We start from the raw sequence: 26768 nt of genomic DNA on the forward strand, positions 1-26768 counted from the left end.
AATAGCGATGGTCAAAGGAGTTGCGCCCCCTTGCGGGGTCAAGGGGCAGCGCCCCTTACGTGGTCATGGGGCAGCGCCCCTTGCGGGATCCAAGGGGCAGCGCCCCTGGCTGGGGTCCCGAAAAGGCACTGAAACCTCAATCCAAAAGGTTGGGGTCCAAGGGGCAACGATTTGAAACAACATCCGAATAGACACTATACATTACGTCGAAAAGGTGCTTACCAAGTGTTTCCAGCCAAAAGTTACAATCTTTCGTGTAACTGCTTTTCCCGCCAATATGAAGGGTTACACCTTTTAATTTGCAACTTCCAACATAATAGAATTTCTTAATTCGTTTTGGTAATTCTGCTTACACATACACAATTTCTCTGATAATCTGATTTGTAAATTTTATCGTCAAAAAAACAAATTGCGTTCTTGTCTTATTCGGTAATGATTTCGTGAAACCAAGGCAATTAATGAGTCGGTATAATTTATAGAGAAAGTGAACACACATTTCAAGAATCAATCCGGACAATAAAATCATACTCTATTTCTAACACAGTGGAGTTAATGGGATCAGTAGATACGATGGAGTTTATATATCAACACTACAACAAATTTTTGCGGCGACAGAAACAGTGGCGGATATAGGAATGGTAGTCAGTGGTGTCACTGGTTAAATACCCAAAAATTTTCTACTAAATGACTTATTTTAGTGGTGTCATACAAAAAAAAATTAACACTGTCCACTGATGTCATTAGTTAAAAACCCCAAACATTTTTCACTACATTCCGTATTTCAGTGGTGTCCCGTGCTACCACTCACTTGTATATAGGTCCGCCCCTGGACAGAAAACCCTTTTCACTACGCGATTTCTCGCCGCAAAAATCGTATTCTCTGTAATGCAAAGCGACATGTATTCTCACACACAACACATTAAGTAGATACAAATTTAACATGTATGTCACAACGACGAAGTTTAATTACGTATGCTGCAGTAAATAAAAATTTAACATGTATGCTTAGACATATTCAATAGATACACTAGGCATAAACAAAACATAATAACGAGTTAATGCGACGACGGAGTTTATATATACAAATTGATTCATGGAATGGAGAAAAACAGTAAAGCATTCATGCCACAGATATTCAAACTTTTGATATTCAAGTTTTCGGATTTCGAATTTGGTTTCCCAGTACCAAAACGATATCGTACCATTTAGTACAGAAACTGCATTGTCCTAATATCAAGAACCGAAATCGAAACTGAATCCCTTTTGGTACGTACTGGTTCGTTTTCGATTTAGTTTCGGTTTCGGAAAATTTGCTCATGCCTAGTGCCCGTTATCCGTGGGCGCCATTCCTAGATCTTAGGTATTAATATTGGATCATTCTCAACTCATGTATGTCATAACCTAACTTATATTGATCATGTCAAAACCAACTTAAAGAAATGAAAATTGTGTGACGGTAAATATGTAACAAATTGTAACAATAACATTTATATATTGTAATGCCGGCAGTATGCATTACTTTTTTTAAAGTAAGCTACACACACCTAACTTGATATTTTACACGAATATATATAATAATGTCTTCATTACAAAATTATTAGCTAGCCCTAAAAGGCGCATTTGAGAAAAATATAATTATCACACTTTATCGACAATAAATAATAATTTGTCTTTCATATTTGTTAACGATAAATAATTATTTTGATTGTATTTAGAAAAGTAATATTGGTGTACATGTATAGAGTTAAATTATTGGTGAAGAGTTTTAGTTGCAACATCAATTTGATAATTCCATTTTGTACAAGTGAGCCATTGATGAGACTATTTGTTTTTTTCTTTTAAAGGGATACGACTATTTGTGATTGTACTAATTTTTCTTTGTATACGAGACATTCCACATTTGTAATTTTGTGTCCACAATAATTCCCACTGAACCTCTTTATCCCACAATATTTTCACATCATAATACTTCACTTAAAATTTTCCCACAACCTTGTCACATGGTCTAACAAACTTGCTGACATGGCATTCACATGGCATTCATGAAACTGTTTCTTGTATTTTTTTTTCGATGAATATGTGATTACTAGCTAGATATAAGTAGACTATGAATCATACTCTTTTGATAATTGTTTATAGAAGTGTTTGAAGCAATGTTAACAATCCATAATTTGTTCACATTGTTCTCCTTGCTTTTATCAAATGCTCTTTTTAAAACAGTTTGTAATGCTTCATCTTACTCTAATCTCAAAACCAATGATCTTGACCGCCATATCCATGCGCTTATGGGCGAACAACCACTCGCCAAGATCAACATTCAAAAGACTATTTTCGCTCTCCATGAATCAGCTTCCATTAGCGCTAAACCAGTTGTTCTGGGGTTAAAGGTATCGAAACATTTACTTTTTTCCTGGACATACAAGAACAAGTAGTAACATATATGTGCTTGATCTCAACGAATAAAGAAAGCCATTCACTTCTGTTTGCATGTTAGTATAAGTGTTAATTAATGTTAATATGAAAAACGTGTATATAATGTAGGGTGAGGACACTGAATGGGTCGACGTTAATCTTCAATACCCTGAACCATCTAAGGACGATTGGGTTGGAGTTTTTTCACCCGCAAACTTCAAGTAATTAATACTCCGTATCATCTTTTAGGGACTAAAATGCTTCTGGAAATGCTTGCATTTTAGTTATAAATTTATTTATCTTTTATTATTTATTTATTTATGAAATTGAGTAAATGTGGTAGTGCATCACTCTGTTACTCTGAAGCTGGTAGAAGAAAAGATGTACCATACCTATGTACAGCTTAAAGGTATGATATTTAGTTATTTACCATTCTCAAAAAAAATATTGAAGTGGTTCTAATAAAAGATGGTATAACCGTATAATGCTCATAGTATGACAAGAAATATGTTCTGTAACAGTACATGTTTGCAAACCATTCGACTGCCGACTATGCGACAACCGGAAAAGCTTCATTGAGGTTTCAGATTATCAATCAACGTGCAGATTTTGCGTTTGCATTATTTTCAGGCGGATTAGCAAATGTGTGTGTAATTACTTTTTCATTACAAAGTTAAACATTTTGCAAATTCTATGTAACTAATTATGTTTTTCTGACTACAGCCAAAGTTGGTGTCTGTTTCACCTCCTATATCATTTGCAAACCCGAAGGCCCCTTTATACCCGCGTCTTGCTCATGGGAAGGCTTGGGATGAGGTACACTTTTTTTTTTTTTTTTTTTTTTTTTTGTATGAAATGAAATAATTAGTACAAGTGGTCACAAAATTGTATGGCGTTCAATGTTAGATGACAGTGACATGGACAAGTGGTTACAACGTCGATGAAGCCACACCGTTAGTTCAATGGGGAATGAATGGCTAAAGCAGAAAGCTTTCTCCGGCTGGAACATTAACCTTCACTCGTAGCAGCATGTGTGGTTAGTTAACCATTTACGGTTTATCATATACATTTCAAGGATTCTTCTAACGTCAGCCTTAAGGTCATTAACATGCATAAAAGTGTTGTAAATACTGTCACTTTAAAGTCACATAACTATTACGCACAACATTTTTTTAACCCGTTAGAAAAATCAATATTTTAAGTAGTGGTAAGATAATCATCTAAAATAAAATAATGGGATTTTTTTAATTTCATGTAGGCCCTCCTGCACGTACAGTTGGATGGTGCGATCCTGGTTTTATCCACACCAGTTTCTTAAAGGAACTATGGCCAAACACCGTGTAGGCTAGCCTCCATAGTACCTTAAGTTAATATTACGAATGTATATTACTATTAATACTATTTTCTTCAATATTTACCAGGTATAGTTACAGAATGGGACATCAGGTGTCAAATGGATCTATTGTATGGAGTAAAATGTATTCATTCAAATCATCTCCATATCCAGGACAGGACTCGTTGCAACGTGTTATTATATTTGGCGACATGGGAAAGGTACTAGAAACAAGATTTTGAATATATTAGTAAAAGACATGTTAAGTTTAATTTATTAACTATCCCATAATAGCCTAGAGTGGTTGAGGTCCTGGTATTCTCACAAGAGATCTCATGTTCAAACCTCGGAATAAGCATATTATATGGTTAATTGCCAGTGAACATTGTTGGAAATGGTAACGTGATATCCCGATTAGATCATGTACATCTGAGTAAAAAATTACCCTCCATGGTAGCCTGAACAAAGGAAACCTTGTCTGTTTACCCGATTATGTCGAGTTTAATTTATTAACAATAAGTACATTGAAAATCAATATAATGATTCTGCCATACTGATATATTTTAGGCAAAACGTGATGGGTCAAATGAGTATGCAAATTATCAGACCGGATCTCTAATTACTACGGACCAATTAACGGGTGACCTTAACAACTATGATATAGTGTTCCATATAGGGGATCTGCCATATGCAAATGGATTGTTTCGCAATGGGATCAATTTACAGCACAAGTCCAATCCATTTCATCAACAAAGCCTTACATGATTGCTAGGTTTGTATATGGCTATTAAGTTATATAATTTAATTGTAATCTAAGCTAATAAGAGAGATTAAACAGTATATTAGCTAACAACTAGTTTCAAATCTTGCAGTGGCAACCATGAACGCGATTATCCTAATTCCGGATCCTTCTATGACACATCTGATTCAGGTGGGGAGTGTGGTGTACATGCTGAAACCATGTACTACGTTCCAGCAGATAACCGAGCTAAATTCTGGTAAAAATAATATTTTTCTTTAAACCTTTTATACGTTTGTGGATAATTTTTAATGTTATATTAACACTCAAACATCTGTTCTTTGTATAGGTACTCAACAGATTATGGAATGTTTCACTTCTGCATAGCAGATTCAGAGCATGATTGGAGGCAGGGCTCAGAACAATATGAATGGTTAGAAAAATGTTTCGCATCAGTCGACAGGCAAAAATAGCCGTGGCTCATATTTGCTGCACACCGCGTTCTTGGCTATTCTTCTAATTATTTTTTAGCCAATGAGGGCGCGTTTGAAGAGCACATGGGTCGAGACTATGGCAGAAATATAAAGTAGACATCGCATTTTTCGGACATGTCCATAATTATGAGAGAACATGTCCTATATATCAGGTACTATAATTATCTTCTAATATTAAGTATTTTTATTAATTATTGTTGAATTGTTGATTGTGAGACTTGAACTCATAACACTCTTGGTTGACAGTACATACTCATATCCGGTTTCTTCCTATAATTTATAATGATTACGTAATATGATATGAATTATTCAAACGACATCCCTTAATGTCTTAAAAGTGGTGTACATATCGGTTATTTAGTGACGAATCCAGATTTATTTTTCGACTCGTGCAAAATGTTAAAAAGGGGGAAAGGTCAATTTTTAATATATATATATATATATATATATATATATATATATACACACACACACACAGTGATGCCACGTACAAAACCATTGTGTACGATTCGTCAACAACAGGATCTTTACACGGTCAAGTACTACATGTTGTTTGAAAACTAGTTTGCATTAATAAAAAGATAGCGTTTACAAAAGATAACATGACACAAAGGTCGTTACAAAGTCATTATTTGAAAATAACATAAGTTACGAATGCAAGATAAAGTTTCATGATTGAGACATCTCTAAGTAATGCAGCGAAAATCTAACACAGCAGGTCCATAACAGTAAGTCTAAAACACCAAGATAGCAAGTCTAACAGCGGAAGCAACATCGTCTATGCACCTGAGAAATACACGCTTAAAATTCAACACGAATGTTGGTGAGCTATAGTTTGTAATCAGTAAAATAATGTAGACCACGAGTTATCATATTCAAAACAGTATGAAAAGTATATGCTTGTCCGTGGGCACCCGGTAACTAACTTAACGTAATAGTAATACCCCCTAAAAGTACACTTGGCGAGTGCATATGTCCTCGAAGTATCAAACACCCGTTAAATGCTAGCGCGACTAGCCCGAGTGGGGATGTCAAACCCTATGGATCCATATCTAATATTCGCGTTCACCGGTTCAAAACCAATGATTAAACGTTACCGTGCTAAGGGGAATGTTTATGCCGTTATATAACCCACGCATATGTAAAATTTAAGTACTCGTGTCAAGTAAGTAAAACGTAAAAAGCGCATGTATTCTCAGTCCCAAAAATAGTATGAGTAAAAAGGGAAGCTATAACTCACAGTGAATAAGCAGTAAAAGTCGATATGAAACGTATGCAGGTAGTAAGTCGGTCTGAAAGGTCGTCAACCTAAGTCAAAGGTCACTAGCTCAGTATGTTGTCCCAATAAGTTTAAAAATGAATAAATTAAGTTTAAGTGTCATCATCGACATCATCATTATCATCATCATTCATCAACACTAAGGTAAGTTTAACAAGAATAGAGATCGAAACAAAAGGCTGACTTCGGACAGATGTTACGACCTCTATACAAAACGAAAAGACACGTAGTCAGTGGCTATGGCTCCGTATATGAGTCCTCTAACCGCTGAACAATTTTTAGAACCTAAATCGTCTTTGTTTGACCGTGGCGACGGCTTAAGTGCGAGTAGGTCAGAAATTTCAGCACAATGTTACAAAGGCGTAGTGACTTTCGGAAGGCCATAAATCCTAAACCGTATATCGGATTAAGACGAGGCCTAAACGAAAAGTCATCTACTTGAAACGAACTAACTGAAAATATATTTTCCAGAAGTCCAGGAATCTGATCAGATCCCAAAAAACAGTAAACAAGTGCTCCGGTGGGGTTCTTGGTGCTTGATGCTCAACACGGTTCTCATCCTTGATGTTTGTAGCTTCAAGTGTACAACTCATTGATGGGTTAGCATCACCTTGACAAAGATTCAACCATAAACACACAATATACACAATATGTTAAGACCAAGTAAGAACACAACTCATTTGAGAGTCTTAGATGGATGATGAACCAAGGTTACATCATATCCTTAGTCTTAACACAAATACAAGTTCTATTTGCAACTAAAGCTACAAACTTTACTTCAATCAAACAAATATGAACATAATCTAAATCAAATAAAGTGATGGAACCCTAAGCTAGAGAGCTTGGATCCTTTTCACACAAGTTTTAAGATTACAAAGCTGGAAAGCTTGAATCTTTACAAGATTAATGAGACCATAAGCTATAAAGCTAAGATCTTTAACAAATAATGAAAGTAATGAGACCATAAGCTAAAAAGCTAAGATCTTTAACATAATAATGAGACCCTAAGCTAAAAAGCTTGGATCTTTAGTGTTCTTAAAGATCTTGAAGCATAAAGCTTGGATCTTTAAGATACATGAAGATTACAAACACAAGTTTGAATCTTTATAACAAAATAACAAGATTAAAGCTAAAAGATTTAGATCTACAAAGTAGGTGAAGATTCAAAGCTAGAAAGCGTGAATCTTCCATGTTCTTGAAAGATTCAAATCCATGTTTGAATCTACAAGATGTAATCAAGATCAAAAGATAAAAAGCTAGACCCATGATGATGATGTGAGAGTGAGAGGAAGAAGAAGAAGAAAAATCAAATACTTACACTTTTTAGAGAGAGAAAGAACTAGAGAAAGAATTAGAGGGTAAGTGTGTGTAAATTACAAATGAAAGCAAGTGTAAAATGGATGGAATAAGGCTTGTATTTATAGGTGGTGAGGGTGTGGGTGGGTGGTCTAGGCCGTAGGTTTTCAAGGGGACAAGGGGGACACCTTTTTCACTTTTTGGTTAATGGTTGTCTAAAGTTGGTGCTTATGTTAGGATCCCATGCAACATTAAGGATAATACTTGACAAAAATGCTAGCATGTTCCCTCTAATAAATGGGCATTTGTCTTACTTATTAATGGGTCACTAGTTACTTATAATTAGGCTAATTAAATAGTCAACTAACTAGTGTAGGGTGGGCTAAGGTCCAACAAGGTAGAAAGTCCAACAAGACTAACTAGTGTGCTCTAGTAAATTACTAAGCGTAATTAAGCATCCAAAAACTCAAGTAATTGTTATTATGAAATAAAAATTAGTATTTCGTAGTCATAATATTCCAATTACGACAAAAGTTAAACGTGTACGCAGTACGCAGTTCGTTAAAAATGTCAAGTGACACTAACGATCATAAAGGCTTCTGAGGGTTAAGTTAAGTATCATACGTACTTAATGATACGTTTTAACATATAAATGAAAGTAATCAACATGTAGGGAGTCCCCAGAGTATAATATAGCTCAGTACGCACAAATAAGCAGTTTCGTGAAAACACAAAGCATAAAAGCAAGTCGAAAAAGTCGGGTCGTTACATTACCCACCTGTTAATGAAAATTTCGTCCCGAAATTTTAGGCTGAGGTAGACGTTAGCAGAATTTTCCTACAACAATAGTTCTCATTCTAGTATTGAGATGGCGCCGTTTGAGGCACTTTATGGTAGAAAGTGCAGGTCTCCGATTTGTTGGAATGAAGTGGGGGATAGACAGATTACGGGTCCGGAGATAATACAAGAAACTACCGAGAAAATCATCCAAATTCAACAACGATTGAAAACCGCCCAGAGTCGACAAAAGAGCTACGCGGATAGTAGAAGAAAAGATATAGAGTTTGAAATTGGAGAAATGGTCATGCTTAAGGTTTCACCTTGGAAAGGCGTTGTTCGATTTGGTAAACGGGGGAAACTAAATCCAAGGTACATTGGACCATTCAAGATTATAGATCGTGTCGGACCAGTAGCTTACTAACTGGAGCTACCTCAACAACTCGCGGCTGTACATAACACTTTCCACGTCTCGAATTTGAAGAAATGTTTTGCTAAAGAAGATCTCACTATTCCGTTGGAAGAAATCCAAATCAATGAAAAACTTCAATTCATTGAAGAACCCGTCGAAATAATGGATCGTGAGGTTAAGAGACTTAAGCAAAACAAGATACCGATTGTTAAGTTCGATGGAATGCTAGTAGAGGACTCGAGTTCACCTGGGAGCGTGAAGATCAGATGAAGAAGAAATACCCGCATCTATTTCCATAAGATTCGTCAACACCTTCAACAGCTTAAAATTTCGGGACGAAATTTATTTAACGAGTAGGTACTGTAGTGACCCGAACTTTTCCATGTTTATATATATTAATTGAGATTGATATTTACATGACTAAATGTTTCCAACGTGTTAAGAAATCAAACTTGTTAAGACTTGATTAAATGAAATAAGTTTCATATAGACAATTGATCACCCAAGTTGACCGGCGATTCACGAACGTTACAAATTTGTAAAAACTACATGTTGTGGTATATATAGACATATATATATGGTTGACATGAGATTATGATGAGTAATTATCTCACTAAGTATATTAACAATGTGTGATATACATAAGAAATGAGATTACTAAGTTAAGAAACTCGAAATGATATATATAACGATTATCGTTATGATAACGTCTACTAAATACATATGTATCATATTAAGATATTGATATACTATATTTAACATGATAAAATGATATTTAAATATATCATTAAGTGTGTTAACAATGAACTACATATGTAAAAACAAGACTACTAACTCAAGAATTACGAAACGAGACTTATATGTAACGATTATCGTTGTAACGATATTTTAATGTATATATCATATTAAGAGATATTCATACATCAGAATATCATGATAAAATAATAATTTAACATCTCATTTGATATAATAAACATTGGGTTAAAAACATTAATTGAGATCGTTAACTTAAAGGTTTCAAAACAACACTTACATGTAACGACTAACGAAGACTTAACGACTCCATTAGAATGTATATACATGTTGTGTTTTGATATGTATTCTTACACTTTTGAAAGACTTCAAGACACATATCAAAGTACTTCTACTTAACAAAAATGCTTACAATTACATCCTCGTTCAGTTTCATCAACAATTCTACTTGTATGCACCCGTATTCGTACTCGTACAATACACAGCTTTTAGATGTATGTACTATTGGTATATACACTCTAATGATCAGCTCTTAGTAGCCCATGTGAGTCACCTAACACATATGGGAACCATCATTTGGCAACTAGCATGAAATATCTCATAAAATTACAAAAATATTAGTAATCATTCATGACTTATTTACATGAAAACAAAATTACATATCCTTTATATCTAATCCATATACCAACGACCAAAAACACCTACAAACACTTTCATTCTTTAATTTTCTTCTTCTAATTGATCTCTCTCAAGTTTCATCTTCAAGTTCTAAGTGTTCTTCATAAATTCCATAAGTATAGTTTCATAAAAATCAAGAATACTTCCAAGTTTGCAAGTCTACTTCCAAGCTTTCTAATCCATTCCAAGTAATCATATAAGATCAAGGAACCTTTATTATTTAGAGTAGGTTATCTTTATAATTCAAGGTAATATTCATATTCAAACTTTGATTCAATTTCTACAACTATAACAATCTTATTTCGAGTGAAAATCTTACTTGAACTGTTTGCGTGTCATGATTCTGCTTCAAGAACTTTCAAGCCATCCAAGGATCCTTTGAAGCTAGATCCATTTTTCTAATTTCCAGTAGTTTTATCCAGAAAACTTGAGGTAGTAATGATGTTCATAACATCATTCGATTCATACATATAAAGCTATCTTATTCAAAGGTTTAAACTTGTAATCACTAGAACATAGTTTAGTTAATTCTAAACTTGTTCGCAAACAAAAGTTAATCCTTCTAACTTTACTTTTAAAATCAACTAAACAATTTAAAACCTGGAAACACGATGAACACCATAAAATCGGATATACGCCGTCGTAGTGAAACCGGGGGCTGTTTTGGTTTGGATAATTAAAAACTATGATAAAGTTTGATTTAAAAGTTGTTCTTCTGGAAAAATGATTTTTCATATGAACATGAAACTATATCCATAAATCTTGGTTAAACTCAAAGTGAAAGTATGTTTTTCAAAATGGTCAACAAGATGTCGTTCTTTCGACGAAAATGACTACCTCTTTAGTAATTGACATGTAACTTAAATTTCTGACTATAAACCTATACTTTTTATGTTTGGATTCTTAAATTAGAGTTCAATATGAAACCATAGCAATTTGATTCACTCAAAACGGATTTAAAATGAAGAAGTTATGGGTAAAACAAGATTGGATATTTTTTTATCTTTTTAGCTACGGGAAATGTTTAACAAATCTATACAAATCATATCCTAGCTAACTTATATTGTATTATACATGTATTCTAATATATTATGTAATCTTGGGATACCATAGACACGTATGCAAATGTTTTGACATATCATATCGACCCATGTATATATATTATTTGGAACAACCATAGACACTCTATATGCAGTAATGTTGGAGTTAGCTATACAGGGTTGAGGTTGATTCCAAAAATATATATACTTTGAGTTGTGATCTAGCCTGAGACGTGTATACACTGGGTCGTGGATTGAATCAAGATAATATATATCGATTTATTTCTGTACATCTAACTGTGGACAACTAGTTGTAGGTTATTAACGAGGACAGCTGACTTAATACACTCAAATCTTTAAAACATAATAAAAATGGTTGTAATTATATTTTGATCATACTTTGATATATATGTACATATTTGTATAGGTTCGTGAATCGATTCGTGGCCAAGTCTTATTTTCGAGGAAGGAAATATCTGTAAAAGTGAGTTATAGTACCACTTTTAAAATCTAATATTTTTGGGATGAGGATACATGCAGGTTTTATAAATGATTTACAAAATAGACACAAGTACGTGAAACTACATTCTATGGTTGAATTATCGAAATCCAATATGCCCCTTTTTATTAAGTCTGGTAATCTAAGAATTAGGGAACAAACACCCTAATTGACGCGAATCCTAAAGATAGATCTATTGGGCCTAACAAACCCCATCCAAAGTACCGGATGCTTTAGTACTTCGAAATTTATATCATATCCGAAGGGTGTCCCGGAATGATGGGGATATTCTTATATATGCATCTTGTTGATGTCGGTTACCAAGTGTTCACCATATGAATGATTTTTATCTCTATGTATGGGATGTGTATTGAAATATGAAATATTGTAGTCTATTGTTACGATTTGATATATATAGGTTAAACCTATAACTCACCAACATTTTTGTTGACGTTTAAAGCATGTTTATTCTCAGGTGAATACTAAGAGCTTCCGCTGTTGCATACTAAAATAAGGACAAGATTTGGAGTCCATGTTTGTATGATATTGTGTAAAAACTGCATTCAAGAAACATATGTCGATGTAATATATTTCTATTGTAAACCATTATATAATGGTCATGTGTAAACAGTATATTTTAGATTATCATTATTTGATCATCTGTAATGCTTTTAAAACCTTTATTGATAAAATAAAGGTTATGGTTGTTTTAAAAATGAATGCAGTCTTTGAAAAACGTCTCATATAGAGGTCAAAACCTCGCAACTAAATCAATTAATATGGAATGTTTATAATCAATATGAACGGGACATTTCAGTTGTAAGAAAATTCGGCTAGCGGCAAATGCTTTTCCCAAGCTTTTCCAAAATCAATAACGCAAGCACGCAACATATCCTCCAAAGTCTGAATCGTTTGTTCGCTTTGTCCTTCAGTTTGCGGGTGATATGCGGTACTCATGTTGAGACGTGTTCCCAAGGGTTCTTGCAAAGAACGCCAAAATCTAGAAGCAAAACGGGTATCGCAATCTGAGATAATCGATAAGGGTACACCTTGGCGAGATACAACTTCCTTTATGTATAGCTTCGCCAGTCTTTCCATCGTATCGGTTTCCTTCATGGCTAAGAAGTGAGCAGATTTGGTAAGACGGTCAACGATAACCCAGATGGTATCATAACCTCCTACCGTCTTCGGTAGCTTCGTGATGAAATCCATTGTTATTCCTTCCCACTTCCATTGCGGGATTTCGGGTTGTTGAAGTAATCCAAACGGCTTCTGATGTTCAGCTTTGATCTTGAAACAAGTTAAACACTTTCCAACATAAGTTGCAACATCCCTTTTAAGGTTCGACCACCAATATTGAACTTTGAGATCGTGGTACATCTTACCAGCTCCTGGATGAATCAAATACCTTGACTTATGAGCTTCATCTAGAATAAGGCTTCGTAAATCTCCATATTTAGGCACCCAAATTCTTCCGGCAAAGTATCAAAGTCCAGTCTCCTTGACCTCAAATCGAGAAACGAGAATATTCAAGTGCTCTTTAGAAATATTCTCCTCCTTGAGAGCCTCATCTTGAGCTACTCGGATCTGGCTGTTGAGATTCGTCTGAATGGTGATGTTCAAGGCACGGACACGAAGTGGTACCATTCTCTCCTTTCGGCTCAAGGCATCAGCTACAACATTTGCCCTTCCGGGATGATAACATAGTTCACAATCATAGTCGTTCAATGTTTCGATCCACCGTCGTTGTCTCATATTCAGTTGTTTCTGATCGAAAATGTGTTGGAGGGTTTTGTGATCGGTGAAGATGGTACTCTTGGTTCCATAAAGATAGTGTCTCCACAGTCTGAGTGCGAAGACAACAGCTCCAAGTTCAAGATCGTGCGTAGTGTAGTTTCGCTCGTGAATCTTCAGTTGTCGAGAGGCGTAAGCAATAACCTTCGTTCTTTGCATTAATACGCAACCAAAACCATTTTTCGAGGCATCAAAGTACACAAAAAAATCATCACTGCCTTCGGGAAGAGATAGGATAGGTGCGGTGGTTAACTTCTGCTTTAAGGTTTGAAATGCCAACTCTTGCTCTGCTTCCCAAATGAACTTCTTCCCCTTATGAGTTAATACAGTCAAAGGACGTGCAATCAGAGAGAAACCTTCAATGAATCTTCGGTAATAACCAGCGAGGCCTAAAAATTGGCGGATATGAGTAGAAGTAGTGGGAGTTTCCCACTTGCTGATAGCTTCGATCTTTGCGGGATCAACTTTGATACCCTGGTCGCTCACAATATGACCCATAAATTGGACTTCCTTCAACCAAAACTCACACTTGGAGAATTTTGCATAAAGCTGCTCTTGTCTCAAAAGTTCCAACACTAGTCGAAGATGTTGTTTATGTTCTTCTTCACTTCTGGAATAGATGAGGATATCATCTATGAAGACGATAACGAACTTGTCCAGGTATGGTTTGCATACACGATTCTTGAGATCCATGAATACAGCAGGTGCGTTAGTTAAACTGAATGGCATCACAAGAAACTCATAATGACCATAACGGGTTCTGAACGCAGTCTTCATCACATCGCTCTCCTTCACCCTCAACTGGTGATATCTTGATCGTAAATCGATCTTAGAGTAAACGCTGGATCCTTGCAGATGATCGAAAAGATCGTCAATCCTGGGAAGGGGATATCGATTCTTGATCGTCAATTTGTTCAGCTCACGATAATCGATACACATGCGGAAAGATCCGTCCTTCTTCTTCACAAACAAAACAGGTGCGCCCCAAGGTGATGAACTAGGTTGGATAAATCCACGGTCTAGCAATTCCTGCAGTTGACTCTGTAACTCTTGTAGTTCAAAAGGTGCTAGTCGATAAGGTGTGCGGGCTACAGGTGCAGCTCCTGGTACTAGATCAATCTGGAATTCCACTGATCGCGACGGCGGTAATCCAGGCAACTCTTCCGGAAAGACATCGGGAAATTCGTTCACAATCCGCACATCATCAACACTCTTCTCCTCGGTTTCTAACTTCTTCACATGTGCCAGAATAGCAAAACGCCCTTTCCTCATGACTTTATGTGCCTTCATGCAACTAATGAGGTTCAACTTTGGGCTACCTTTCTCTCCGTGTACGATCAATGGCACACCGTCTTCGCGAGATATACGGATAATCTTCTCTCTACAAACAACTTCTGCTCTTACTTTGGACAACCAGTCCATACCAATTGTTACATCGAAGCTTCCCAAATTGATGGGTATCAAATCAATCTCAAAGTCCACACCGGCTAGGTTTATTATGCCTCCTCGGCCAATTTGGTCAGCCTTCTCCAGTTTCCCATTGGCTACTTCAACCAGAATACTCTCGTCCAAAGGCACTAAAGACCAGTCTATCTTAGAACAAAAATGTCTACATACGTAACTCCTATCGGCACCGCCGTATCAAATAAGACATAAGCAAGTAGATTATTGACAGTGAATATACCTGTGACCAAATCAGGATCCTCACGGGTATCTCGAGCGTTCATGTTGAAAACTCTCACATGTGCTGGTCCGGCATCCTTCTTCTTGTTCGGGCACTCATTCTTGAAGTGGCCCTGTTGACCGCACTCAAAACACTTTCTTGGTCTAGAAGGGTTTGTCTTCACAGCTCAGGTGGTAATCTTGTAGTCCCTGCCAATGTGCCCAGTCCTTTTACACTTTTCACAGACCACGTTGCAGTACCATGTATGATGCTTGTAGCATCTCTTGCACTACGGAAGACTACCCTTGTAGTTAGGGTTCGAGCTAGGGTTCGGGTTGGGGTTCCTCCAGTCGTTGTTTCCCTTGAAACCCTCATGTCTCTTAGCTGGGTTCTGATCAAAGACCTTCCCTTTGTTGCTTTTCCACTTACGCTTCTCATAACTAGCTCCTAATTCTGATTTCGCTTTCTCTGGTTCCTTGCGGATGATCTGGTTCATCAGGGTGTGCGCCATGCGCATAGCTTCCGAGACATCTGCTGGTTTCGAAGAGGTAACATTTCCCTGAATGGTCTTGGGAAGTCCCCACAAGTATCGTTCCATTCGCTTAAATTCAGGGGTAACCATCGTGGGGCACATCAAAGCTAACTCTAAATACCTTCGGTTATAGCCATCAAGGTTGGTTCCCACAACCTTCAGCTCCCAAAACTCAGCTTCCATTTTCTGAATCTCCGTTCTGGGGCAGTACTCCTCGATCATAGCCCCTTTGAATTCCTCCCACGGGGTAGCATAAGCCTCGTCAATTCCTTTAGCCTGAGCAAGCGTGTTCCACCAGGTTAAAGTGCCGTCCAACAGAGTACAGGAGGCGTACTTAGTTTTGTTCACTTTCGAACAGTTGCTCACATGGAACACAGCTTCCAACTTCTCAAACCATCTCGTCAGTCCAACTGGCCCTTATGTACCACTGAAATTGTGGGGCTTGCAGCTTTGGAATTCCTTATAGGTACACCCGTTCTGAACAGCTGGGTTGGCCGGTGGAGTTAGAGCAGGGTTGGCATTCGCCATAGCTGTGGCTATTCGAGTAGCAATCATTTCCTCAATCTGTGCTGTTGTGGGCGTTTCCCTTGGGACTTTTCCGTTTTCCATTGTTCCTCTGAACAGAAGTTTCGACTTACGTCAAAATTCCGCATTCAACAATATTATAGCATAAGGCACCCAGTATGGAACACACCACACAATTAAGTAAAGCAACCAGATACAGATACCACAAGATCATCATACAGTAGCGTAAATAGAACACCGTACAAAATTTAAACAACATTAAGTTATATTCATTAATAAGAATGTTGCATACATCCGCATAAGGTTCATACAACACATAAGTAAAACATGAAACTACTAACAGAGTTACATAAGAAAATCTAATACAATAATCCTACGGTGATGGAGGGTAAATGATGTCCATCAGGTGGGACATCTGATCCTCGAGTTCAGTTACCCGAGCACGGAGGATATGCACTTCCCTCGTCAGTTCCTCGATGACGGGGGATGGTGGTGGGGCAGGTGGTGCAGATGGTGCAGATGGTGCAGGTGGTGCAGATGTAGACGGCACAGTGCGGGTGGTCTTACGCACGAATGGATCGGCGGGATACAGTACGACCCTCTTACGGGCTGTGACCCTAACCAACTGTCCATGTGCATCCACGAATGGTCTTCCTCCGTTAATCCCTGGGATAATGGTACTATCGAAACGATATCGCTTCTTCGGCGGGGTAGAGGGCGGCTACACGGGCTCCTCCTCAGGGTCCTCCTCGAAATCATCCTTGGGATCCTCTTCGGAATCCTCCTCGCTGGAGTCATCGGATGATGAATCGTTTGAATCATCTGAAGGTGGATCTGCTAGGCCGGTGGTCATAAGTCGATATCTGCCTGGTGGAATCGGAACAACACGTCCATCAGCAAGGCGTCTGACCCAATGTCCTCGCTCATTACGGAAAGGACCGTCCCCATTTCCCCCAGGAATCACAGTACCACCGGGATGGTGCTGTGGCCCCAGGTGTCTAGGGCTAGGTGGTGTTGGAATCTCCTCTGGATCCTCGTCTCCGTCTGAGACATCCATAAGGTCAAGCACGAGTAAACTGGAAGGTGAATCGCCAGAGTCGTCGAAGGGTAGTGGTGAATCAGCAACAATCGTAGGTGAGGCAACAGTCGTCTCTGAGTCACTCTCAAAGTCAAAGGTCATGGGCAGCATGTCTGTCATCTAAACAAGGAAAAATAACTTTTTTCATGTCAGTAAGACATATAGCAAGCACGTAATTAGGCACTACAGCATCCTAGCAGTACATATCATGGAAATATTAACAAAATCCTACAAAAGTATCATGCAATCGAAATCAGATAGTATCATGCTGTAGCATACATCAAGTACACATAGTAGTAAAAGTAAGCAGTAGCATGCAGTAAGTTCCGCAGAAATAGTTAAACAAGTAAGTTGTAGATTAGTCCTATCACTGAATCCTACTTGGCTCGGTCAAGACTCACTAATGCAACCTAATTCCCTACAACCGATGCTCTGATACCAAATGTGACGCCCCGTACAAAACTATCGTGTACGATTCGTCAACAACAGGATCTTTACACGGTCAAATACTACATGCTGTTTGAAAACCAGTTTGCATTCATAAAAAGATAGCGTTTACAAAAGATAACGTGACACAAAGGTCGTTACAAAGTCATTATTTGAAAATAACATAAGTTACGAATGCAAGATAAAGTTTCATGATTGAGACATCTCTAAGTAATGCAGCGAAAATCTAACACAGCAGGTCAATAACAGTAAGTCTAAAACACCAAGATAGCAAGTCTAACAGCGGAAGCAACATCGTCTATGCACCTGAGAAATACACGCTTAAAATTCAACACGAATGTTGGTGAGCTATAGTTTGTAATCAGTAAAGTAATGTAGACCACGAGTTATCATATTCAAAACAGTATGAAAAGTATATGCTTGTCCGTGGGCACCCGGTAACTAACTTAACGTAATAGTAATACCCCCTAAAAGTACACTTGGCGAGTGCGTATGTCCTCGAAGTATCAAACACCCGTTAAATGCTAGCGCGACTAGCCCGAGTGGGGATGTCAAACCCTATGGATCCATATCTAATATTCGCGTTCACCGGTTCAAAACCAATGATTAAACGTTACCGTGCTAAGGGGAATGTTTATGCCGTTATATAACCCACGCATATGTAAAATTTAAGTACTCGTGTCAAGTAAGTAAAACGTAAAAAGCGCATGTATTCTCAGTCCCAAAAATAGTATGAGTAAAAAGGGAAGCTATAACTCACAGTGAATAAGCATTAAAAGTCGATATGAAACGTATGCAGGTAGTAAGTCGGTCTGAAAGGTCGTCAACCTAAGTCAAAGGTCACTAGGTCAGTATGTTGTCCCAATAAGTTTAAAAATGAATAAATTAAGTTTAAGTGTCATCATCGATCATCATCATTATCATCATCATTCATCAACACTAAGGTAAGTTTAACAAGAATAGAGATCGAAACAAAAGGCTGACTTCGGACAGATGTTGCGACCTCTATACAAAACGAAAAGACACGTAGTCAGTGGCTATGGCTCCGTATATGAGTCCTCTAACCGCTGAACAATTTTTAGAACCTAAATCGTCTTCGTTTGACCGTGGCGACGGCTTAAGTGCGAGTAGGTCAGAAATTTCAGCACAATGTTACAAAGGCATAGTGACTTTCGGAAGGCCATAAATCCTAAACCGTATATCGGATTAAGACGAGGCCTAAACGAAAAGTCATCTAATTGAAACGAACTAACTGAAAATCAATTTTCCAGAAGTCCAGGAATCTGATCAGATCCTAAAAAACAGTAAACAAGTGCTCCAGTGGGGTTCTTGGTGCTTGATGCTCATCACGGTTCTCATCCTTGATGCTTGTAGCTTCAAGTGTACAAATCATTGATGGGTTAGCATAACCTTGACCAAGATTCAACCATCAATACACAATATGTTAAGACCAAGTAAGAACACAACTCATTTGAGAGTCTTAGATGAATGATGAACTAAGGTTACATCATATCCTTAGTCTTAACACAAATACAAGTTCTATTTGCAACTAAAGCTACAAACTTTACTTCAATCAAACAAATATGAACATAATCTAAATCAAATAAAGTGATGGAACCCTAAGCTAGAGAGCTTGGATCCTTTTCACACAAGTTTTAAGATTACAAAGCTAGAAAGCTTGAATCTTTACAAGATTAATGAGACCATAAGCTATAAAGCTAAGATCTTTAACAAATAATGAAAGTAATGAGACCATAAGCTAAAAAGCTAAGATCTTTAACATAATAATGAGACCCTAAGCTAAAAAGCTTGGATCTTTAGTGTTCTTGAAGATCTTGAAGTATAAAGCTTGGATCTTTAAGATACATGAAGATTACAAACACAAGTTTGAATCTTTATAACAAAATAACAAGATTAAAGCTAAAAGATTTAGATCTACAAAGTAGGTGGAGATTCAAAGCTAGTGAAACAACCCAACCCGTACTCCGTACGATAATTTTTTTTTTTTTTTAAATAATACACATTTACGCGCCAATTAAATATGTAACACATTCCACACGATTCGTCAAAACACACTACGAGTTTAATGTCTACAAAAAGGCACAAAGGCCATTAACGAATGTGATACTAGTTTGACCAACAACAAATGGTAGTTTATAATCCAAACGACACTCGAGCATGGTTTGGGGCTAAACTACCCAAAACGTTCGGCCACTTCAAAAGCTATCCCAAAAGCATCCCCTGTCAACACAAACGGGAGACAACTAATCCAACCGTATGCCCTTACCCTTGTCCAAGCCAGAACCTATAAAATGGTAAACAACGAGAGGGTGAGCAATGCTTAGTGAGTGCAACAATTATACATACATATATATAACCTATCCATTTGCAATCACAATACCAAATACCTCATACGAACTTGTAACTCAAATAGCATGTCAACATACCCGTAACACTAACAAGTCGTACATTATCACACCACTTCATTAGCATATGCTCAACTCAATATATTTTATATGCTAACAAACAACAATCTCAATATGGTTAACCAATAACGCTATGTGCTACCGGCTCGTGGTTCACACCATACCCATTTGAGTCATACTTGTTTATAGTGCTACCGGCTCGTGGTTCACACTCGATGCTACCGGCTCGTGGTTCACATCTTAGTTTATAGTGCTACCGGCTCGTGGTTCACACTCGATGCTACCGGCTCGTGGTTCACAACTTAGTTTATAGTGCTACCGGCTCGTGGTTCACACTCGATGCTGCCGGCTCGTGGTTCACATCTTATCCCACACATGTTATGGCACTACCGGCACGTGGTTCATACCATAATATTCACAAATAAACACGCCATATACATGAACGCATAATTATTCCACTCACCTTGTCACAAGGATGATGATTTAGCACTTCCGAGCTTCAACGCAATGTACCTAAATCATTAAGTGCACATTCAATTTCACAACTAGTGGGATTAACCACAATACTCCCACTTGAGCATTTAATGTCCCAATTTGCATTAAATGACTCCACTACTCACAACCGCCCATAAATGGCCAAGACTCGACTTTAATCACTAAGACTAGTGAATTAAAGTCTATTAATCTTCAATTAACACAAAACTTAGGGTAATCCATACCCATTTCATCCCATTAGGTCAACTAGTACATTTTGACCCATTTTAACTCACTTAAACTCACAATCAAGTCAAACTTACCCATTAACCCTTCTTTCATAAATCTTAAAGTGCATTAGCGACTAACAACACCAATTGACACTTACAACCTCAAATCACAAGGCCAAAACCCTAGATTATGGCTATTAGGGTTTAATTACAACAACATAACCCAAACTCACCCATTTTACCCTCAAATGGGTCATACAAATCACTAGTACCCAAAACCCTAGTCATTAACCAATAAAAACTCAAACTTAGAGTTAGAACTTACCGAGACTATCAACGCGTAGCTAGAGACACAAGGAACAACTTTAAATCTCGCTCCTAGGTTTGATTCACAAATCTCCAACTTCAAATCTCAAGATCAAGCTAGGTGGGTTTTGTGTTTTGGGAGAGAAATAGGAAAGAAAATGGAAATGAAAATGAAATAAATGGATGTGTGGTGGAGAGTTAATGCTCCAATCAGATTTACATGTCAAATTACCATTTTGTCCCTCAAAGTCATTTAATTTAAGCTAAAACCGGAATCAGAACTGCAGAACTGTCGCGGCGCGACCTTAATCGTCGCGGTGCGACACATAAAGGGAAAATATACCCTTCTTAAGCCAACTTCTGATCCCAATTTGCTTGTTATGCCGCGGCGCGGACCCAGTTATTGCGGCGCGGCCTAAGGCTAGAACTGGACAGCTCGGCCAACTTATACACTTTTCGATTTTATTTACATTGCACAATCCAAACCCGCTTCCTATGTTCACCTAGCCTTCCACAAGAGTCTCACAAGACTTAACGCTAACCAAACCCATGATTAAACTTATACATGCACACATTATCAAGTGCACATATATGTATATATATATATTCATACATTTACGCATAAGCTAACGAGTTATAAACGTACAACTGATTAAGTAGGTACCTTTCGATACGTACGGGAAAAACGGGATGTTACAGCTAGAAAGCTTGAATCTTCCATGTTCTTGAAGGATTCAAATCCATGTTTGAATCTACAAGATGTAATCAAGATCAAAAGCTAAAAAACTAGACCCATGATGATGATGATGATTTCGTGAGAGTGAGAGGAAGAAGACGAAGAAAAATCAAATACTTACACTTTTTAGAGAGAGAAAGAATTAGAGAGTAAGTGTGTGTAAATTACAAATGAAAGCAAGTGTAAAATGGATGGAATAAGGCTTGTATTTATAGGTGGTGAGGGTGTGGGTGGGTGGTCTAGGCCGTAGGTTTTCAAGGGGACAAGGGGGACACCTTTTTCACTTTTTGGTTAATGGTTGTCTAAAGTTGGTGCTTATGTTATGATCTCATGCAACATTAAGGATAATACTTGACAAAAATGCTAGCATGTTCCCTCTAATAAATGGGCATTTGTCTTACTTATTAATGGGTCACTAGTTACTTATAATTGGGCTAATTAAATAGTCCACTAACTAGTGTAGGGTGGGCTAAGGTCCAACAAGATAGAAAGTCCAACAAGACTAGCTAGTGTGTTCTAGTAAATTACTAAGCGTAATTAAGCATCCAAAAACCCAAGTAATTGTTATTATAAAATAACAATTAGTATTTCGTAGTCATAATATTCCTATTACGACAAAAGTTAAACGTGTACGCAGTACGCAGTTCGTTAAAAAAGTCAAGTGACACTAACGGTCATAAAGGCTTCCGAGGGTTAAGCTAAGTATCCTACGTACTTAATGATACGTTTTAACATATAAATGAAAGTAATCAACATGTAGGGAGTTCCCAGAGTATAATATAGCTCAGTACGCACAAATACGCAGTTTCGTGAAAACACAAAGCACAAAAGCAAGTCGAAAAAGTCGGGTCGTTACACACACACACTAAACGTCGAATTTTAACACATCAATACACTGAAAAAAGTTTGGCTTGTCGAGGGCGGCCAACTGCAGTTGACCCTTAGTAGGTCTGCCATTTATATATCGATTTTAATGTGAGAGTTAGAATTGTATAACACTTTTATACACGTTAACGACAATCCTAAGAATGTTGGCATAAATATCCATGTCACATTTACTAACTTGTCGTATTATCTTGTGGTGCGAGTGTAGAACCAATGTGTGAAGCAGGGGATGTCTCACTATTCCGGAACGGTAAATGGCACAATTCATGTTGTAGTTGGTGGAGGCGAGAGTCATTTTTCAGATTTCACGACGATTAATACGTCTTGGAGCTTATATAAAGACCGAGACTGGGGATTTGTCAAACTAACAGCGTTTAATCACTCTTCGCTTCTGCTTGAGTACAAAAAGAGTAGTGATGGTTTAGCTTATGATAAATTCACAATCTCAAGAGACTATAGGGATGTTCTTGCATGTGTACATGATGGTTGTGAGGCTACCACTTGGGCACAATAAGTTATCGTACGTTAAAACTTAAAAGTTGCAACAGCAGTTACACAAATAATTGTACATGCATCAGATAATGGTTTATGAAAACCAGTCTCCTATTTCATGTACTGTCACTGCTTGAGGATACAAATTTGTATGACTCCATGTCAATAATATAAATAAGATAATAAAAGTTACAATAGTTAAAAAAGTTCAAACTTCACTAGCAATATATTTTATGTGTTTGATACAAATTTTATTTTATTACTATGATTTCTAATATTTTGTATCCGATGAGGGTGTAGAATCATCATGTGAACACCTAAAATTATTCTGGTACGGTGAGCGAGACAATCCATGTTGTGGTAGGTAAAGCGGGTGCCCATTGGTTAGAATTCGCTTATATTAATACTACTTGGAGTCTTTTTAAAGATTATTTTTCTGAAAATGACTGAATTTAACTACTCATTGCTGCTATTTGAGTATAAAAAGAGCAAGGATGGGAAACTGTATGGTTCCTTCATCATCTCAATAGTTTATAGCTTTATAGACGTGTTAGCTTGTGTACATGATGGGTGTGAGCAATCTTACATATTTTAATTTCTGTGACTTTTTGTCCAACAATCAACGGTTCTCCCCATGTACTTTGTGTCATGGGATAGGGAGAGGTCATGGGTTCGATCCTTAGGGATGACATGATTTTCTTTAAACCAATTGAACACCAATAATGGTGGTATATATTGACCATATAGGGAGGTTTTACCGGATTCATTCACGGACCCCTACCCGGAACCACTGTCCGAATGAATGCGTTCCCGGGTACCATCGATCGGGTTCGGGTTTCTGCCCGAACGTGTGTGTTACGTGCAAATAATGAGGGTCGTTGAAAGAAATGATCTACTGATACCAAAAAAATCGCCGTTCAAAAAAAATAAAATAATTCAATATAATGAAAAATATGTTTTGCTGCTCTAAACTTGAGCGTTATTGTATTTATGTACTTTTCATGTTGACTTTCTTACAATATTTTGTTATAAATTGGGCACAAAAATTATAAACAATTGATCATTATCGCAACCCACTCCGATCATCATTGCAACCCACAATCAACGGCGGAAGAAAAAAATTGAAATTTATGACTCCTAATTAAAGTTTTTATAATTTCCCTTCTAACGTCTTCTTAGAGTGCGTTTTAATAAAATTATTGTCGTTCTAAAAAATAATAATAATATAAAATAAATTATGTGAAGAAAAATAAATGTGTAAAGTAAAATCAACACGAGTAAATTACGTGGTTAAATACAATTGAGGTGATTGGTAACTAAAAATTTCTTTTATTATTTTCATGGAACCCACTATCTACTCACTTTTAGATTTTCATGTTTTGAAGCCTACAACACGTAAATAATCAATATTATTATTTGTTTACCAAACAATAAAAACATACTTTTTGTTGGGGTGACCTTCACCCCTTTCCCACATCGGTTGGAGAGGGAAAAACAAAGGCCCATATATGTGGCTTGATACATCTTCCTCACATGATGCGTTTTAAACCCGTGAGGGCAGTTGAGTCGCTGGTGGCTCACTGTTCTCAAAGCGGACAATATTCTGTGGTGGTCCTGGCTTCAGTCTCCGCCATCACTTTTTAGATTTTTAAACTTAACGTAATAATTAAAAAATTCATATGTAAGCTAATTCAAACATCCATTTAGTCATGATTCTTTGAATCAGTCATGATGTGTGCTACTCACTCACGCACAATGCCCACAGCTACAAGTGCTCCAGTGGATTGTTGCAGGCATAAATGGCTGGATGTGGTCAAGAAAAATTACCTTCAACGACGTGAAAAACATTGACCAGATTAGAATTTAAAATAATTACAGAGTATCTAATTTAAGTATACTTATTTTAGAAAAAACTACGTATATTATATGCTCAACTTGACGTTAAATAAAATGCACACTTGTATAATATAAACTTAATTAGTTCATAAACAAACTTGCAAGTAAAAACACGTTATTTATTAATTTTATCATCATTAACCATACCATGAACGTTCGGTTTAGATTGAGTTTTTGGGTTTTGTTTTAGTTTGGCTCGTTTTGAGTAAACGTATAGTTAATTTGGTCTAGGTTGGTTTACTTGTCTTGAGTCCTTCGTTATTGTTTCCTATCTTTAATTGGTTTGTGGGTCTTTCATCTATTAATGAAGGTCCTTTACTTTTAATAGTAATTGTTATTTTTTTTTTATAAAAGAAAGAAACTTCAATGGTGTTAGTGTATTGATGATGACCTCAATTTCCATTGAAGAGATCAGTGGTTTGATCCTCATGAACCGCAAAATATTGTATTTCCATTGAGGTTACCCGTCAATTTTATGGGTCTCGGACGTCTTACGTTTGAGCCTCACCCGAGGGGGTTTTACCACACTCGATGCCCAAATGGATCCGCTATGGGAGTTTCTACCTGAGGGGTAGGGGCAGTAGGAATGTAATGGTTCGTCCCATAAAATGATCTGATTGATGGGTTCCGACATCGCGTATGTACCCCGTCATTGACTCCTAACCGCCGTAAAAAAATTAAATATAAAAAATTATATCATATACACTTTGTTCATTCCTAGGCATTAGATGGGATCCATTCTCGATTCGTGCATATTAATTAACCATTAACCATATATACTAATGGGGACCAAAAATTTGGTGGTTTTGGCCCCATTCCCACACAAATTTGGGCAAAAACAACAATAGTATATGCTAATGGGGACCAAAAATTTGATCGTTTTGGCACCATTCCCATACAAATTTGGGCAAAAACAACAATAGTGGGAAAAAGAGGGGAAAAAAACCAAACACCCCCCACACTATTTCAGCCTACATGTTCGTATTTAACGTAGCGTTGTGTATGTACAGAGAGAGAAATGACCCATGCGTTAAGACCCGTTTAGATGTCGTTGTGGTTAGCATTTTTAAAAAGGTATTCGTTTCGGACGTAGTTATTCTCGTTTTGTTCGTAAAATTATTTTAAGTTTAACGGTAGTAGCGGTGAAAATTAATTCTTGATGAGTAGGAAGATATGACCCGTTGAAGTTTATGGTGAGATTTGTTTTGTGAGTTAAATTAAAAATTAAAATTACGCTTTTAACCCCTACAGATTAACCATATATACTAATGGGACCAAAAATTTGATCGTTTTGACCCCATTCCCACACAAATTTGGGCAAAAAAAACAATAGTGGGAAAAAGAGGGGAAAAAAACCAAACACCCCCACACTATTTCAAACTTTTTAAATTAGGTCCCCATATTAGGGGTATAAAATGAAACTTATTATTTTAATTAAAAATCTTTATCAAACTTCACCCGTAGTTTTAACGGGACATATATTTCCGCTCGCCTCGCGTTAAATTTTTTCGAACCCACCGTTCAACTCAAAAAATCTTGCGAACACAACGAGACTAACTATACGCGAAACGG

At 37.1% G+C, this 26768-nt stretch overlaps 1 pseudogene; it reads left to right on the forward strand.

Moving 5' to 3' along the window:
• Positions 1-2153: 2153 nt before the first annotated feature.
• LOC139866030 (nucleotide pyrophosphatase/phosphodiesterase-like) lies at positions 2154-23322 on the forward strand (annotated as a pseudogene).
• The last annotated feature ends 3446 nt before the right edge of the window (positions 23323-26768 follow it).

This window comes from Rutidosis leptorrhynchoides, chromosome 9 (genome assembly GCF_046630445.1).
Source record: "Rutidosis leptorrhynchoides isolate AG116_Rl617_1_P2 chromosome 9, CSIRO_AGI_Rlap_v1, whole genome shotgun sequence".
In the NCBI taxonomy this organism is placed as follows: Eukaryota; Viridiplantae; Streptophyta; class Magnoliopsida; order Asterales; family Asteraceae; genus Rutidosis; species Rutidosis leptorrhynchoides.